The sequence below is a fragment of the Seriola aureovittata genome, chromosome 5, assembly GCF_021018895.1.
Source record: "Seriola aureovittata isolate HTS-2021-v1 ecotype China chromosome 5, ASM2101889v1, whole genome shotgun sequence".
NCBI classification, from domain to species: domain Eukaryota; kingdom Metazoa; phylum Chordata; class Actinopteri; order Carangiformes; family Carangidae; genus Seriola; species Seriola aureovittata.
Window position 1 is genome coordinate 12827846 of NC_079368.1, and position 19437 is coordinate 12847282.

At 41.7% G+C, this 19437-nt stretch overlaps 1 long non-coding RNA gene across 1 annotated transcript in view; it reads left to right on the forward strand.

Moving 5' to 3' along the window:
* The first annotated feature begins 5964 nt into the window (after positions 1–5964).
* LOC130169945 (uncharacterized) overlaps positions 5965–19437 on the forward strand; it is a 40462-nt gene continuing 26989 nt past the window's right edge. Inside the window, exon 1 of the long non-coding RNA XR_008827916.1 lies at positions 5965–6335. This is a non-coding gene — a long non-coding RNA (uncharacterized LOC130169945). The remainder of the gene's footprint in view (positions 6336–19437) is intronic.

Below are 19437 nucleotides of genomic sequence, written 5' to 3' on the forward strand. Positions count from 1 at the left end.
GCTTTGTGGATAAAGATAAAAACTAAAAAAAACTAAAAATAGTCCGATTAAATAAATATATAAATAATTGAAATTCGATCCGAGCCCTTTTTCGTTTCCCCACGGTTCCTAACGCAACATATCTGTTTATATAGGCTATTATCTATGATTTTTAAGAGATGTTTTTTTTTTTTTTTCGTTAGAGCTTTGCCGTTTTGAAATATCAGGTTGATGTGTCACTGAAAGGTGCTTTTCAAGTCAAAGCTTTCTCCTGTTGGACTTTTTCCCTGGAGAAAACAAACCGAGCTTGAAGTGAAGACACGTTCAAGTGTTTCATCGTTTCAGTTTCGCAACACATGTAGAAACTCAGGCAGCCACATGTCTTCTTTAATTTCATCATGATAAAAAAAAAAAGTGCAACACAGCAGGCTGCTGTAAATGTAGGTCTAAGATGAAGCACATTTCTATTTAATTGTAGAATATTAAATTGTGATTTATATTAGAGATTTTCTATCTAAAATATATATAAATATATGGGCTATAGTTTTATAGATTGGAGTCGTGTTTTTATTTTGTAAAAAGTTAAAAAACAGAAATAAGACAAAAAAACTCAATAAATGTGATAAATTTGTGTTATAAAGTTGCACATTTTAAACAGTGTTTTATTTGATCTCACAGCTAATGTAACTACAAAAGAAAAAAAAACACACCTATATCATTTTAAACTGCGTCCACAAAGACAACGAAATCCTAATTCACACTATGAGCCTTAAATTACAACAGACTCCAATCGAGCATTTTATTGCAGTCTATTTTATTATAACATTACTGTAAATGTGTCTTTTATTGGCTAGGATTTCTGCAAAAGTCAGACAGAATCTGTGAACAGCGAGTTTTCGGGTTGTAGTATTTTTTATCTGGATCCCATTCCTGCAGGGAGTTATATTTGAATTCCTCTAAAATGTCTTCTTCGCAGGTTTTAATTAGGCCGCACTCCATGAAGTTTCTCTATTGCTTCATTACATTAAGCCTGAAACCTTTTTTTGTGAATTTGAAGGGTTAATTCCAGTAGCCTGCGGTGAAGCAAACCCATAAAGTCACCGTAGACACAATGTCATTTATTATCAGTCAGAAATAATCTATTGTGGCAACAGTTCTCGCAGTTTCTCAAAAGGTCAGACTGACGCAAAACACGTCACCGATTGAACTGGCAGACAGGTTGCTTAAATCGGATCCATCTCTTGTTAAAAAAAGAGTAAAGTCAAAAATATGTGAGTAGGCTATATATGAAAGAACAAGCACAGTAATGTCTCGAATAAAAAAATCAAAACAGCACATTCAAATGTACTAATAGTAAATCAAAAAATAAATAGATAAAAAGCCACTTCAGAAACATAAGCGTTAACGGGAGTAGCCTTTCGTTAATATGTTTAGCTTCCAATCCAGTTGAATTTTTACATTTGTAGCATCTGTAGACGTCAAGTCAAGTGAAACATCCCGTGGGAATTGAAGTTTGGTTATGTTAACTGTGTTTCAAAATGGCGCATGTGCCTATCATTTTAAAACATATGAGTCTGGATGGCTGAAGTTTGGATGAGGCGAGGGGGGCGAGCAGGTGTATACATGAACTTCACTGATAGTGGAGGTTGGCCACCCCCCCCCCACCCCCCCAATCATCCACCTTCTCCAAAAGCACCACTAGATGTCACCATTTAGTCGTCTAGTCGACACTCTCCCATAACCTCCATCCTCCTCATCCTCATCCTCTGTGTCCAAAGCTATTCGTGTAGATCGACCAGAACCTAAATAAGCCCATGTGCTCCTCCAAGTGCCTCACCAACATTTTTTTTTCTTAGGTGTGGGTAAGTGCAAGATAAACTACCCCCCCCCCCCCCCCCCCCCCCCCCCCCCGCCTTCATCATTTAAATCTAGAGATCCGATTTTAAAATGAAGGATACTCTGTAATGTAAAGTCATGAAAGTAAAAAACATAAATCACATAATAATAATAATAATAATAATAATACACACATAGCCTAGTTGTGGACTTCTACAGTAAGTGTTTTGTCCCATGTAACTGAAAGGGAGAAAATGTTTCATTAGTGCACAGTGCAGGAGGCATCTCGCACCTCTTTATAAGTGAAGGTATGCAACTGAAAACTAGCTTGGCTGGTTCTTTGTTTCATTACACCAGTTTCAAAATACCAGTGTCAGTCAAGACTCGTCTGTTCCTATTACAAGCTGCATCATCGGCTGCTGCATGGATTAAAAAACTGGCACAATACATGTTCTAATATATGATTATTTGGCTCACCGGTGCTTCTGAAAAGAGAATTAGGGCCTATACTTATTTTTTTTTGCCTCGTTGTAAAATAATTTCATTAAATATGCTGGTAGCCGAATTAGCAGTTGGTTCACATCATGTCTTCAAAATTTCAATAAAGGCCCAATTAAAAAGTGTTTTATTTGGTTTGTTCCTGTTTTCAGCCTCACCATCTCATCTTTTTGTTTTTTTCGTAATCTGTAAAACTGTTGTTTTTCCTCTGCTGGAACACGCGGCCTGACGCTGTATATTCACAAAACCCCATTATATTAAATTCAAATTGAAGTTATTGTATCTACAGGAACAGAGGGTAATCCGCTGTCCATGAAGGTTTCTCTCCTATACTTGATTCAAATGAGGATCACTCAGCAGCGGACTGCTGTCCCTTCTGGACCTGTACAGTTTATGTATGCAGAGATTTTAAATAAATAAATAAATAAATAAAAGGCGAGTAAAGACATCGTGATTTACCCTGCTAATCCTGACGGTCCATCTTTCTCAGAGAGAAGTGTTGTTAACGAATTGCTCAATCTTGATTCTTTCTCATTTTTTTTTTTAGAGTTAAGATTACAGCCACCAGTCGAAAGAATAATAGCTTACACTGGTTTCTGTTAATCATCTAAAAACATCCTTTAAAAAAACCAAACAAACACACAATACTTCCCTTTCTAAACTCATCTCGCATCATCAGTCATTTAAAACAAAAACAAAAAAAACTATATATCTTATTGGGAGAATGATTGTTTGATTTTGTCTATGGCAAAAATATGAAACACTAAACACCCCTGACGCTAGAAGATGTGCTGTCTTTATTTTTGAAGATATGTACAGTAGGGTGCTTAATATTTTAGGAGATGGGAAGAAAAAAAGTGGCCAGTACAACATGATGATGGTCAGTGGAGTATTTAAGCGCCTATAGGGAGCAAGATATAACATTATGTAAGGTAATATCCTAATATTTTACAGCAGGCAATAAGTAAATATGACTTCTTTTTTTTTTTTAGCTTGAGGAGCCCAGCATACTGTAGGTGGGGTAACGGACTCCTGTGGCTTTGAATATCTTTACGTGAGCCAGCCTGACCACTGGTGTTGAGCCACGAGCAGTTTAAGAGCAAGGTTCAATTACGAAGGGAGTAGCCTGTGGGGACTGCAACTGCTTTGGCTGCTGGCAGAAAGTTTGCCCCTCCTGGAAAAAAAAAACGTCCCACCAACTTCATGGAGTGGTCGCACGTAACCAAACCAGCCGAGTAAGAGCAGCAGCATGATTTGGATTGTGTTTATTGGAGGTAAGTTGAAAGGCTTGATTTAGGACAGACGATTTCACAAAGATGCGGCAAGTGCAGTCTTGTACAAAAAAAAAAAGGAGATAAAATGTAGTAGAGATGCTCAAATGGAAATGCCTGTCTTCCATTTTATATCATGCAATATCAGAGATAGATATTTCTCTATAGGCGCACTGTACTTGCAGGCGCGCGCTCGTCCCTGGCACCACTGCGCGCGTGCACGGACATCGAAGAGACAGCTGGAGCAATTGTTGCCTAAATGTCAGCGCTGCGTCACTGGATTTCTTACAAACTGGGCAGGAGACTTTTCTTTCTTTTTTTTCTTTTCTTTTTTTTTTGGTTATTAGTTTTCGCACAGACCGTGTCATTGTGTTGTTATGAACCATTCGCCTCGATCTCAAAGTGTCACCTCCTCAGTGTTACCTCTGAATCTCCTCTATTGTTTGCCCAACCACAGAGCTCTTTGTTCATGCATGCTGTATATGAGTATTCAAAGGCTATCGACGATTGACATCATTCAGATTGAAGGAAATCCTAATGATTATGCCGATACTGTAGTCAGTATCATATTAGACTACGATTTGAATATGGAGGGTGAAATTTTAGGTAATAAATGTCATCGCTACAACAGACTGAACAAGGGCTTCGCATCTATCTAGACGCAAAGTCATGCAAAACATAACGTCGAAATAAACACTATAAGCGAGAAGTGTGTAATGCAAATCTGTCCACTGAATATGCATCAATATTAAAAATAATACGCACACCAGAGCCAACGGCGTCGGAGAATTGAGAATGGCGGAGCGGGTCGTCTCATTACGCATGGGCGGTTTTCCACGCAGGAGCCACGGTTCCCCATCTCTTCATGTCTCCCCTTCTGTCCCGTTCACGTTAACGAAGCCTCTTGGAGGAGGAAAAAAACAACAAACAAACAAACAAAGGCTATGTCGGCGTTCAAAACGGCAATCAAACACCCAAGAACTGGCTGGGGGGAAAATTACTCCGACTGCGGCCGGGAGGACTATGTAGTAAGCGGGATTTGCATATTTTGATGCGCTAATTGCCTTGATGTATTTAAATATGGCTGCACGTAGCTGATATGCTTGTCTACGTCATTGAACGTGCCCTCGCTGTTAAACTAAAACGTGAATCCGGTTGAATGTAATGGATACGCCTGCAATTAGGCAAGAGGGGGGTGGAGGGGCGGTGGAGGGGTGGTGGTAATGTGAGAGAGGTTGCGTTTGCTGTCTTTGAAGTCACATGGTGATTTTGTGACATTTGTCTTTTCCTTTCTTGTCTTTTTTTTTTTTTTGAGAAAAAAATCACTCATTGGGAGGAAAAAGAAAATCTCTGAAAATTGTGACCGGTGGAAACAGCAGAGCAGGTAGACTGACGCTTCTGCGCCAAAGACAGAGAGAAAGTGGTTGTTCTTGCAGAGTAAAGCGCTCCATCTCGTTTTTGCAGAAGAAAAGTCGAGCAACGTAACATATTCACGAAAAAAAAAAGTATGTCATCACCAACAGAATTAGCTTAAGACACAGGCTACTTTTAGGCTACTGACAAGTAGGTCACCTCAACTTTTTTTTGTGTGAAAATTTCCTCTCATCTTTCTTTTCCCTTCTCTCTCCTTCTCTCTCTCATAGGCTGTGTGTGTGTGTGCGTTGCTGTGTGTGTGTGTGTGTGTGTGCGCGCGTCCAGTTTGGGAGGGGGCACGCATCTTATAAGATTACCTCTTATTAGGCTATACTGGGAGCAAGGTGAATTCATAAGTCTATAGGCCTATACTGTACACACAGATCCAATCCAAAACATTTTGAGTGAAGTTTAACGTGCTGTGTGTGTGTGTGTGTGTGTGTGTGTGTGTGTGTGGTGTGTGTGTGTGTGTGTGTGTGTGTGTGTGTGTGTGTGTGTTTTCTTTTCTTGATTTTTTTTTTATCATTGACCTCATTCTGGACTTAGTTTGGGAATTGCATGTAGCAAATCATTTCCCCCTCTGTCTGGAAACCGGTAAATGCGTTCCGTTTGTCAAAACGTGTTAGCGAAGCGCCTGCAGCAAATTCATTACCACAGAAATGCGAGGCTCACTTCGTAACCTGGTCGGGGGGGGAAAAAAAAAAAAAAAAAAAGGAGGCAGAGGTCCAAGCCAAACCGCGAACAATGCTGCTTCAGTTCGTGCGTGCAACAAAAGAACCGAGGGAACTTGTTTGAATTTCAGAGCACGTCCTCTCCTCACACAGAAGGATGGACTTTACATCCCCTCCTACCCCCCCCCCCCCCAGCACCACCACCCCCCCTCCACCTCCTCCTCATCATCATCATCATCACCCCCTCCCTCCTCATCCCACCCCACCACCAACAAGGGGAGGGGGGGTGGGGGGTAAGAAACTTGCACACTGAGAGCTCAACTGTGCATGCACTTTTCTATTTGGTGCTTAGACGTTATGGGAAAGTTGTCTCTCTCCCTGCATCTCTCTCCCTCTCCCCGTCCCCTCCCTCCTTCTCTTCGTCTATCATGTGCCTGGGATATGCTCATGCTTTGCACAGAGCAGCTGTAGCACGCCTAATGCAGGCTACTGAGTGTTAGCGGCAGTTTTAAAGTGATGGCCCCCCCACCAAATAATACGGCTGGGATATTTGAGGGGGAACATATACCATGTCACGGTGCACACGGACCCGAGTGACCGCCGCTTGTTCTTCTCCTGCCTGGGACGCTTTCTGATCGATTGCAGTGGTTTGACTCACCTTTAGGAAGTAAGTGCAACTTTTTTTTTTTGTGTGTGTGTGCCTGCTTAATGGGCTGCGTATTGAGGCAATCGCGTGCGTAAAGATCTCCCTGTGCTTAAGAGTTAAATGTGGAGATATCGATAACAAATGGATGGTAGCATATGCGTGTTGTTTTAAGAGCTGATGTGGACTGATGGTTCGTGGAGAGATTATACGTATATAGAAGGAAATGTGAAGTTTGTGAGCGTGAATGTTTCCTCACACACTTTGGAATCAGGGCGCAATGATTAAACCCTTTTGGCACCTTTTACAACTGGCCGGTAACTTCATTGAAATTTCGCATAAGTCCTGGTGTTATATTTTAATAAAGGACACTTGAATTTTTTACACTTTATAGCCGGTTTCACTAAATATTCTGCCTTCTGCAATTAGCTCCACTTTAGAGTTTATTCGTCAGCATCAACGAGCATCTTGTTAAAACTAGCGTTGACTGAAATTATTATTAGCTATTATTATTATTATTAGGCCTATTTGAGGCACATTTCAATACCAGCGAAGACACTGGCTGAATGAGTTTGTGTTAACTAGGTGCAGTGTGAGAAGTGTGTTTTCGGGAGCGAGGTGTTGGGGGGTAATTTCAGAATTTTTTTTTTTTTTTAAAAAGGACCGCAAATCACACAAAAAGGATATTTTGTGTTTATTTTCCTACAGTAAATGGGTTTAACTGCTGTGCTGCAACAAGAGTAAAAAGTGAACTTTTACATTGAATGAATAACGTCACCAAAATCGTCACACGATGTCTTGAAAACAAAGCGTTCATTCTGGTGTTTATTTATGCGTTATTACGCACGGAGGCATCCTGTGTTCCAATAACACAGCTGATAATGCGAAGGGAATTGCGCCCTTCTGATATGTTTTGGCTTCTCAGCACTGTATCATTAACCTTCACGGAAACGCAGCTTATTATATTTTCAAGAGGATCAGCAGGTTGTAAGTTTAAAAAAAATATGGTGTGATGTAATTAAAGCATGGCCTCTGTGTGGGAGGCCTATTCTGAAGCCTCCTAATGAAGTGTGCTTTATAATATTGATCTTAACGATATCAAGCTGGCCTTATAGTTTACCATTCATCTGATCCACATCAGGGAGGGGGGGCGGTGTGAATCAAGATGTTTGTGGATGTGTGAATATTTGGCGATGCATTACAAGAAGTAAAGATAAGCGTGCGCAAATTGCTGAATTCTGAGCATTTCCCATAGGCCGGCCTCCAAGTTACATTTGGACAAAATCCAGGAAGCTAGCTTGTGTCATGTGTTGCGGAGGGGAATGTGTTAGAATGCAATAGCTGCGACTGTGAGCGTTTAAGGGGGAGAAAAGAACCGATGTTTATAGTAATCCCTTATTGAAATGCACAGGCCTTGTGACTCACATTTGCTCATTAAAACACCTCTGCTTTGCCCCTCCTACCGACGAAGGGAGAGTAAACTTGAGAGCCAGATTTAAAACTCTAGGAAGTGAATGGGACACCTGAAAAAAAAAAAAAAAAAAAAAAAAGCTGACGATGCCATTGATAAATAATACGGTCTTAATATGTCACCACCTGATAGTTCACTTTTCCTGTCGTACTCTCAGGCACACACTCCCCCCTCCACCACCACCCCACCCCACACCCTCCACCGCACACACACACACACACACACACACACACACACACACACACACACACACACCACACACACACACACACACACACACACACACACACACACACACACACACACAAGCTCTTACTCACATGTAGACACGAATGAATTAAGTCAATCACTGTCAGAGGCTAACTTTTTTTTCCTCCTCAATGGGGGAGTGTTTTATGGTCGGAGCAGAATCAAAGTTGTGCACAAACGTACCACAAAACTGACTCGGTTAACCTGCAGTTGTATGCTCCTGCGCATGATCCATCACATGTTACACTGCCTGTTATTGTTGACTCAGTTACAAAGATCTTCTATATATTGACCCATTTGTGCTGAGCTGTCGCATAACTACTTACGTTTCTGTGTAAAAAGTGAGCGGGGTTGAGACACGAAGCCAACACGGTGCAGCAGCTTGCATGGGCTTTATATTTCGCGTTAGGCGACATCGCCAGCCTACCTGAATACCATTGTAGTCTACGCTTCGGATGCGACGATGACAAAAAAAACCCAAAAACACACACACACAGAGAGAGAGAGAGAGAGAGAGAGAGAGAGAGAGAGAGAGAGAGAGGAGCGCGCGATGCCAGTCAGGATTTCGACGCAAAACCGACTACGTGAGAGCAATTTAACACCTACAGTGGTGCTTCATATAGGAAGGAGAGCAATGGGCAAGCGAGCAGCGTGTTATTGCGAATAGGAAATGTAGCCTACGGTGGATAGACAGAAGACGCTGGCGCTCAGGCAGCTCCAGGATGCTCCCCTCATTCAGTTGCTGCATTTTTATTGTTTAATAGCTGCTATTTCTGATCGCATCTTGCATTAAAAGCAGTTGAATCGCTCTCAGTCTGTGTAAAAGAAAAAAAAAGAAAAAAGAAAAAAAACAAACATATGGTTTCCCTGCCATCCATTTTCATCACTGTGTGAGAGAAGGCGTGCAGACTAGTCGTTGCAAGGCGGACTTATTCCAACGCGCGCTGTGTAATGGATGGAGCTTGAGCATGGATAGGAGGGTGCATTTGCGATTTTTTTTTTCATGACATCACCGCAGTTACATTGTCGTGGTCCGAGGCCTTTGACCTCACCGGGGTTGGTCCATATTTTGGCCACCCCCAGCCCCCCTATCCTTTGGGGATGGCCCTTATTCCCCCACTCTTTTCAGACCGACCGACCATGCAGCCTGCAGAACGGACCCTTTGGCTCAGAGTCATCGGCTTTATCTTTTCCTTAAGTACATTCTGGATGTGAACGGACAACTTGACACTCTTTGGCCAGAAAAAAACAAGCTCCTGTCTTCATAATCCGAAACATTTGCGTCGTAATTCCCTGTGCTGTTATTGCACTTTCCACAGGAAACCGGATTTCCCCCCTTCTTTACCGTGTTTCTTCTCCGCCGGCCTCACAGGATATCTATTGCTACTGCCACAACGACTTAATAGAGGCGAAAGAGCCTTTTGTGGGATTGAATCCATTTGCATTGCAAATTAGGGCCCCTGTGCAAGGATGACTGCACCTTACCCGCGATTTTCAAGGCCTCCTTCAACTCAGTAATATTGGTTAATGTCAAGTGAATATGACATTAACACTGGGATTATATATCATTTTTTCGAAGAATTGCCGCCTTTTTACACCGGGTGTATAACAGCTCAGGCTGTGCAATAGTGGCCCTCAATGGCAAAAAGGGAATATAAGGAATATAAAGCACAATGTGACTTGAAAAAAGGACTGATGACTTTTACTGAATATATCTGAGTTCTGAGAGATGGAAAGTTGGAGACCAGAAGAGGAAATGTACATGTGGATTATTGCTGAAGATTGGGAAGTGGGTTGTTATCTTTGGTTATCTAGCTGTATGAGTGTTCTGCTCGTCATAAAGCTAGATAACCGAAAGTAAAAACTACTTCCAGACTCGTCGAGGACTTGTGGAGGACTCATGACATGTAACTCAATTTTCCCATCGTGGACCTGAGATTGTAGATGTTATTCAGCTGACTGGCTTTATTTTGAGTTTATTCTGATTTATGTTGTCATTTTTTCCCCCACAGTGTACATATTTTCACCAGGAAGGCATAGCTTTGTTTGTGCTCTCCTTAATTTAATTAATAACCTTTTCAGGGAGCATAATGCACATTATTGTTGTACACAGTTGCGCGCGCTCAGTCATCCACATTTTAACATGTACACACACACACACACACACACACACTCACTCAATCTCGCTCTCTCTCTCTCTCTCTCTCTCTCTCTCTCTCTCCCACACACACACACTGAACTTCTCTCCAGGCCACATATTGCATGTTAATATTTATTGCCTATGTGATCCTGTAACATGAGCTATGGTTTTAAATCTTATTTAATCTGAATGAAATTTCATCATGGGCTCATCTTGAGCTTTTCACGGGAATGAAAGAGTGACATTTAGAAACCCACGTGTGCGCCTCCATGCTTCTTATTTCAGCATGATCGAGTCCGGCCAGGAAACGGCGCTGGCATCCCAAACAGTAATAATTAGGACGTATACTGAACTGACAAAAATGGAGAGAGAGGGAGAGAGAGAGAGGTGGGGAACGGGGTTAGGAGAGGGAGGGAGGTGGCAGAAGAAGGAGGAGAGGAGGGAGGGAGTGAGTGAGTGAGGGGATTGGGGAGATGTTGGGGATTGGGGGGGGGGGGGGGTCGGGCCTGCTTAATTGATTCCGTTAACCGCAGTGCAGGAGATGTGAACGACTGGACGATCCCATTCCCACGCTCGGTGGGGCAAGTGGCAATGCCATGCCCAGGCCCAATATGACAGACAGCGCCGTGAGGGCCTAGAGGGGCTGGGAGGGGAGGGGGGGATGGGGGCCGACAGGGGTCATGAAAAGACGTCAAGTGCACCAGACTCATCTGCATCCCCAAAGAAAGAGGCGACGTTTCCCAGCCCCAGCCGACGCGGCGCTCCTAAACTTGGAGTAGTAACGGTCTTGAATGCGTAATGTCTCGCCAATTGTACTGATAATGAGGACTTTGGGTCATTATCTTAAAACTATGCGGGTTTATGAATTTGAAAGGGATGTGCTGCAACTCTGTAATCCTGCATGGCCCCACTTGAGCGCGCGGATCCAGGCGTTGTACTTCTCCTGAGAATTAGTAATAGCGCAGATAATGTTGCATAGAGAAGTCTGGGCCATTTGAATAGGTGGCATCATGGTGCATTGTTTGTATTTGAACTTGACAATGAAGGAAGAACGTTTTGAGATTAATGTTGTATAGAGCACTGTATATCATCAGTGGGCTATAGGCAATATGAAAGTGTGGGATGAAACATGGAATATTGTAATAACTATAGAGGGTAGGCCACTTAAAAGACAAATCCAAGGGTCAATTATAATTATATGTATGCATGAAGCCCTGCATATAATTACATGGATAGGAGGCCTTTCTCTCATATTTATACAGACACACAGACACACACACACACACACACACACACACACACACACATATATATATATATATATATATACACACACACACACAAACACATATACCCTGTATATTTACAACGGATGTATTTCTTGGCTACCAGAAAATAATACTGTAATAAGAAGTTTTCACTAGCAGCTGAGTTGCACAGTTTTGACCCACACACACAGCTTGAGGTGAATGTTGTCCACTCGATGACTGACTGCTGGATCTGTCAGATGGTAGGCCGTTTCCGTGTAGACCACGTGTTTAAAGGAGGGATTATCATTTAAATGACATAGAATTAATTTCATCTTCATTGTATCCTGGTTGAAAGTGTGTATGTGTTTTTTTTTTAGGTTTCAAAATTTATGTTTAAGTTATAAGCTAGTTCAACTTCAGCATATGTTCAGAAATCTGCTATTTTGCAAAAGAGGATTATTCAAGTGCAGTGTTAAACAGAGCCACAGTGGCTGAATTCAACACTGCCTTTGGTGAAAAGGTGTCTTGCTGACTTTCTCACACCGTCAGACAAAACTAGTGTCTCTTGTTCCTGGCCCCTGTCAAAGGCGGCATACAATACCAGGTCGTTTGCCCGAAAGAAAATTTGAGAACACAATTTGGGCCGAGCAGTGGCGAATAAAACAAGTCTTATTGTCCTCAGTTAAGTCGATTGAAATCGTCGTCTAGCTTTATGAAAGGGAACACTGTTTTCAAGTCTGGGGGCCACATTAAATGTCAATTCAGAGTAGGAAAAAAACTTAGGGTCTGTAACTAAGCCACTAGCTCATATCAGTCACCAAATGTCCACACATCCACTCTGCTTCTTCTTTATGTTTTTTTCAACTTTAGCTTTTCTTAGACTAGTGGCTCATTTTATGAGTTCTTCCTGTAGAGAGGGAATTGAGACATAGCCTTTGTCTATTAATATTTAAGCCTTTATCAAATTCAGTACATGTTAAACAGGCTAGGAGGCTAATGGTAGTATGCACAAGATAAACTATCTACTGGTTTTATTCATTCCTTACCTTGAATGCATCGAATAAAAAAAGAGAAGGTCCACTCAGTCAATAGGGTATACAATACAATGTTGAGATGTGGTGTTACCAGGAGAGAGCAGTATCACATGTCTCAAACAGCTGCAAAACACACTTGCATGCATCTCCGTTGTCCAGCCACTTTCAGTTTTCCTGGGCTGCATGGAGGAGAGATGCAGTGTGGGTTGGCAGTGGTTTGCACAGCCTTTACTGCCTGCCTGTCTCTAGAGACTGAGTAAATCTCACCAATTTGGTTCACATTAGTGCTTTTTATGACCACTGACAACCACTGCTGTCATGAGTCCTTAAAATAATGAACTGTATTCTCCATCTGTGATGATGATGATGATGATGATGATGTGGCCTCCGTATCTAAATTTCACACTTACCTGATAGTGTAAAGGTACATTTACAATGCGTAAAACACTGCGTCTCTATAAATGAGGATGAGTAGTGTTTTCTAGTGTGTGAGGTGGCCAAAAGTATGCTTTTATATTATTTATAGAAGTGTTCCTGCCATATAAGCACATTGCTGGAAAAAGAAAGGAACCTGCCATTCATTTCGCACGGCCCCATTTCCATATATATATAAAAATATAGCCGTGTGATTTGACTATGCACGTAGAAATGGGTGGTGACAGACCCCTTTCCCTTCTCCTCAGTAAATGGGGACTATGTGCTTGTCTGTGCCCTCCTTCTGCGCTCACACATACAGTGCGCCACAGCCATTGTCGTCACGTGATTTGTTGAGTAACAAAACCATGGCGACCATGGAAGGTGTTTTCATATTCATTGGACGGGCAATCAGCATATTTTATGTGAGCGTGCCCGGGGTTTTCATGCGCTTCCTCTGTGCCTCTGTGCTGTGTATGGCAGGTGCGGTAGCAGGTTTATAATATGCGTCGGCCCAGGTGAAGGCTGTGAATATAGTTGTCATACAGGTGCCATTTGTTAATATGCGTGTTGCATGGCTGTATTTTTTCATTGCTTATTGCGGCCTACTCCCAGATTGTTTTTTGCAATAACAAAGATATATGGCTCTTTTTTTTTTTGTCGGTGGGAAATGCTGCCGTATTCTGAGCTATCATGAAACATCATCTGCAGAATTAGCCAGCTGCAGTCAAAACTATTTTATCCAGGTTCACTGAGCAGATAAGAAAGGCTGTTTTCATGCTGCTGAGGCTTGGGTAGAGACTCCATGTGCATCTACGTATGTATGTCTGTGTTTGCATGTGTGTATGTTTTCCCTGTGCGTTTGTCTCAGCAATTAACCGACCTAGGCGTCTTGGAGAGCTAGAGAGGCTACTACATCATGTTAATGAAAGGGAACAATAGCTGTGTCTCAGTCAACAACGTCTGTCTGTCTGGCTTGGGCCATATCTGTCTCCTTTCGTGTGTGTGTGTGTGTGTGTGTGTGTGTGTGTGTGTGTGTGTGTGTGTCTCCTGGACATGAACTTGAACTTGAGACAGGCAGCCAGACACCATCTGTGCACCAGGAGTAATGAATTCAGTGCATTCATGGCTGTGGAGCAAGCCTAGGCCACCGCCACCCATTGATGAGCAGATGACCCCTATAGTCTGAGTTAGCTCTTCATCACTAATAGAATTCAACAATACCAGCTGGTAGTAGGGCAGTTTAGTTTGGCTGTTTGTCTAAAGGGAAATAAGAGTAGTGGTGTGCCAGTTGTCTTGGAGCTCGCATGAGTACGTGCTGTGTATGTGCTTGCATGCGTCTGTGTGCTTATGCTTCTGTTTGAGCAATGTATGCATGAAGCCCTGCATGTTTCCCCTCCCGTTTATCTCCCGTCTCACGATATAGCTTGCGCAAATTAATTGACATACACCCTTTTCCTTCCCATATGTTGTCCCTTTCCCTATTAAACCACTGGCCTGCTATTTTAAAGACACAGCCATGCTGAATTTATTGCCTTGATAATTGAAAGGGCCAGTTCAGTATTTCCCCTGGTAAAAGGTGGTAAGTGAATGAGGCATAAACCTTAAACAAGCCAGGCACAATGTGAATTCCTGCAGGCCCTCCTTCTCCTCCTCCTTCTCTTCCTCCAGCTCTAGCTTCTGTCACAATCACAGGCTCACAGTCACACACACACACACACACACACACACAGACACACACGCATGCGCACACACAGCAAGGCTTTTCCCTCTGGTTGGTGTCGCCACGGCAACGGTAGGTGAGATCACCGTGCGCATGGCAGCATCAGCCCCTGCCAATGCAGGACAGGTTCCTGGTTTCTGTGAGCGTGTGGATGTGCGTGTGTTTGTGTGACTGTGCATGTGCTCTGTGCAAGAAGCTATAACGCAACCTACTCTCTGTCAATGTAGACATATATTATAGTGTTAAAATGTGTTTCCTGTCAGGTAACCTTACCTGCATTGGTTAATTGACTTAGTTTAAGTTGCTCTAGTTTGCTCTATAAATAGCGTTAATATAGCTGCTTAATGAACTGTGAGAGACTGAGGCTGTGGTTTATATATAAGGCAACACAAAGTCTGAGATTGTACATTGGTCTTCTACACACACACACACACACACACACTGACACACAAAAACTAAAAAAAGAAGGTGTCACTGGCTTCATTAATGGTGTCATTGCCAATTAACCGGGATCTGATCGATCTCACACCATAACAGACCAGCCGGCCATAACTTGCCAATAATCCACTGAGGAATGTCATGGTTGGGCCCTTTTTAATGACATCATGCATGGCCACTTGAGCGTCTTGTGGGGAGCAGCGGGCATGCTGTGCTCTGCCACGCTGTATAGCCCTCCCCTTCAGCTACTGCATGGATATGCATGGCCGACATGTTGGACAGGAACCTTGCCCTGTTACCTCTTGTCAAAGATCTATTCCATATGTAGCGTGATGCGATTGTGTTTGAAAGTAGTAGAGTTGTGTTGTCTGTATGGTGTAGGTTAGTTTTTATCTGGCATGATGAGTTCATTCAGCTCTTGTGGTATTCAAATCTTCTCTGTCACACAATCATACCAACTCATACAAAATCACAGTTTTACCACAAAGTGAAACTTGTGACCACCAAGTGGAAAATTATCATTTGTATTTGAAACATTACTTTCATGACACAGATGCTCCAAGACTAATTTTCTGAGTCTCTGTAAATATAGTTAGCCTATTTAAAATGGTGAGCTTGTTGTTACTCCCTTAATTTCCCATCAAACTGACAGCTGCAACATGGAAAACTGAAGTAAGGCGAAAATGTGTTTTTTCCCAAAATTGATGCTGCTAACACTGCAGTCCATGTTTTGCCCAAACCTGCCTTATTAATCTAACAGCTTCATAAGTATGCTTGCTAGTCTGCCACAGTAACCCCCCACATTTCTCTAATATTTTAGCATTAATCGCAGAAACTGATCACTGTTTGGAAAAAAAGGCTCAATCTAGAGGCAAGAAAAACAAAAATCAGAAAAGGAGATTGTGAGATATGTCAAACTGTCCTAGAGTTCTCTAACTATTTGGATTTAAGAGGAATAATTGGTTATTTTATTATTTGAAATATAGTTATTCATAATAATCTGTAAACATTAGTGGCTGTCTTGTCTCAGCATTTTTTTTTTAAAGACTATTTTTATTGTTATGATAATTTGTTGAATCAAAATGTTTAATGCAATTCTGTGTGAGCTGATAATGATGTTTGTAATCCCCCAAAATTTAAGATTTTGACAAATAGAAATTGCTATTTGATGATTCAACAGCAGTCAACATATATTGTTTTAATTCAGATACAAAATCTACCTGCAAAAGTTCCAGGACTTTTGGTACAATGTGATACAAATGCCTTATTGTACACTTTGTACCTAAATTGCCAGTGATAATAATGCTAATAGCCAATACAATATACTTTCATGGTTAGGGATCAATACTGTGGCAGTAGCAGTGCACAATAAGGCTGTGTACATAACTGCTATTTTTGTACTACAGGTCTAAAGCTGCCTGTCAGCCTGACTTCGAGGATATCTGTGCTTCGCTGGCTTTTGATTATGCAAATACTATGCACTATAAATAAATTAGTATAATTGCATCTGAAATATGCTTTGAATCTTCCTCGAAGATGAAAGGATGTAAATAATATATTTCGTGTCACTGCATTATTCATTCCCTATTAATTACAAACATTGTGGCACTAGCGTTTTATATGCTATACTCTACATTTAGGTGGTGTGGATGTTATATTTTCTATATACATATATACACTGTACATCCACAATCTGTCAATATCAAGGTACTTGCTACTAAATTATAATGCTGAATTGTCTCTCACTGTATTGACTCTCAATTTCCCATTAGGAAACTCCTAATACTATCAGCATAATTCAGTTTCCAAACCTTAATTGGCTCTTGTTGTTGAAATGGTAATTAATGTTTGAACAAGCTCTGACTCTATAAAACGCGACGTCCTCATGTTCACTGTCCGAACACCCAGATGTTCTCATTTTTTCATATTATGCATAAGCACATCTGTATTATGTACGGGTTCGTAAAGGGGGAAGGTCTTCAGAAAACATTAAACAAGCATAAATACTGTAGACGTGCTGCCACTACAATTAAAATATCCCCATCTTTCGGCTCTTTGTAAAGCATGGTATTGAGGCCTAGATGCAATTTGAATACGGCGAACCGTTTGAAAAATATATGCTGTTCGGCAATTAAATTATATGGGCTCTCGGACTAGGGAGCTAGTACCAGCGCATATAGAATAGCGAGCAGTAGTTGCTACGCTCGCATTAGCATCTGGCCCTTTTATGTAAATTTGATGAGAAAGGACTCATGCATATATGCCAGGGCTGGGGTGTACTCGCCTAATATCCTTATTAGAGAGGGGCGAATTAAATATTTATTAGGGGGGCTAAGGGTTAGGAAGGGGGGCCTGTCCTGTGTTGTCGTGAGGACCCGAGGTGGAAGAAGGGGGAAAGGGAGGAGGAGGTTGGCTTTCTCTATGAGTGTCTCTCTCTGCCTCAAGGTGCCACCATCTTAAGGCGTTTGGCAGTAGTGAGAGTGTGAGGAGGGTAGACTTAAAATGTCCGCTGGCATAGACACGCACATGCATACACATTAATGCATACAAATTTCTATGCGGTTTGTGGCCAAGAACACAGAGCTCGGAAAGTCAATTATTCAGTTACTGTCAACAGCAGCTATGCATGCTGAGCATTTCATTTGCATGTATTAATTCGCTCGATTACTGTCACCTTCAAGATCAGCCTGCATTTAGCTTTCTATTGCAAGCCGTTTATTGGGTAGTTGCGCTACAACTAGCACCATGCTCATTAGAACTAAACTGGTATTGGCTAATGTTTAAATGATTTCAATATAACACCTCCATGTATTTTCAGCCCAAGACACCACATGTGCATTGGCTTTTACTGAGTTCGGTTTGAGAAAACACCGTACACACAGCATTTCTATCCAAGTGTATTTGAAGTAACATGCATTTATGTGTTTATTTACAGTGTTAAACAGTTAATTAAATCATATGATTGCCCTCGTTTTTTAACTAGAGCTCGCCACTTTAAAGTTCCAGATGTCACTGAAATAAAAGTCAGCATATTATATGTCACAAATATGTCAGTGTACATTCCCTGAAACTTAAGAATAAAGGTGCAGAATAGTACCCTCTGTGAAAAGTTACTGATAAAAGTATAAATGGTACATTTTCTAAAACTGTTACATCAAAAATGACAATGCAAATGCTATAGAGCAAAGAAAGGAAGTCGATGGCAATTTCGCCAGTGTATGTAAATCAGCACTGTTGTCCCTATCTTTTCCTGTCTCCTCTCTTACTCACTCTCACCGTCACACACACATACTGTGGCTGACCTCTCCTATCTGTTAATTATCATAAATGTGCTTAGTGAGGCGACACACACACACACACACACACACACACACACACCCTCGCACACACTCACGTACAGTGCACGAACACACATTGTTCAGCGAGATACAGACACAGCATTAGCATTCCCTTTCATCCTGAAGTGCTCCTGAGGCATAGCATGAAGAAGAATGCGCAGGAAATTATTCAAGATGAATTATACCATACATCATCCTCATTTTTTGTGCATCGACACACGCACACGCACAAATATGCGGTTCACCAGTTTAGTTAAGTATGTTATCTGAGGTATTTGACTATTGTCACAATTAGAGTTTTGGCTTTAACTGGTTGTTAGTGTGTAAATTTGTCTCTGAAGATACATGTACATTGCCGTGTACGTATTCATCTGGAAGCCAATGTGTTTATATACTAGAAGTGTGTGAATGGGTACGTGGAAATTATGTCTGCCTGAGCCTTGTCTCCTTTCATAGTCGGCCGTTGTCCCTTTTTACATGCATAAAGAATGTATACAATATCAGCTGTTCTCCTTCCCTACCTCCCTGTTTCCTCTGATGAGTGGTACGCCCCGGCGTGCTGCCAAAGAAGTGAGAATAATTAAACGGCGGCGTGTCTGAGCCTGGCGTTGGCTAATGGATTGTTACCAGTAGGAAATGAGACAGGCAGCATGGGGGAGCTGGGTGGCAAAGCAGACCTCGACTTTGGATAATGAAACACTGTAAGCCACCGAGGTGGAGAGTAGGCACACCTCTCGTAAAGGAAATGCTTTTGTTCTATGACTACTTCTTTTTGTCGTATAGGTAGGTGCAGTTGGTGAGGAGTCGCACAATGTTAGAAAGGCACAGTCAGTACAGCATCCCTTAAGTCAAGATAAATGTAGTTTTTTCTACTTTTTAATCTTCTTATACTGTGTTTCAAATCAGTCCAGCTCACTTAAATAAAATTTCTATTTTTAAACTCTATAATAATAATCCTTGTAGGTCTTGTATATGTTCCTCTTTATGTTATCTTATATTGCACATGTGTGTGATTGTGTGTGATATGTATACACATGCAATTTGCATAAGATTTAGCATCGTCCGCATC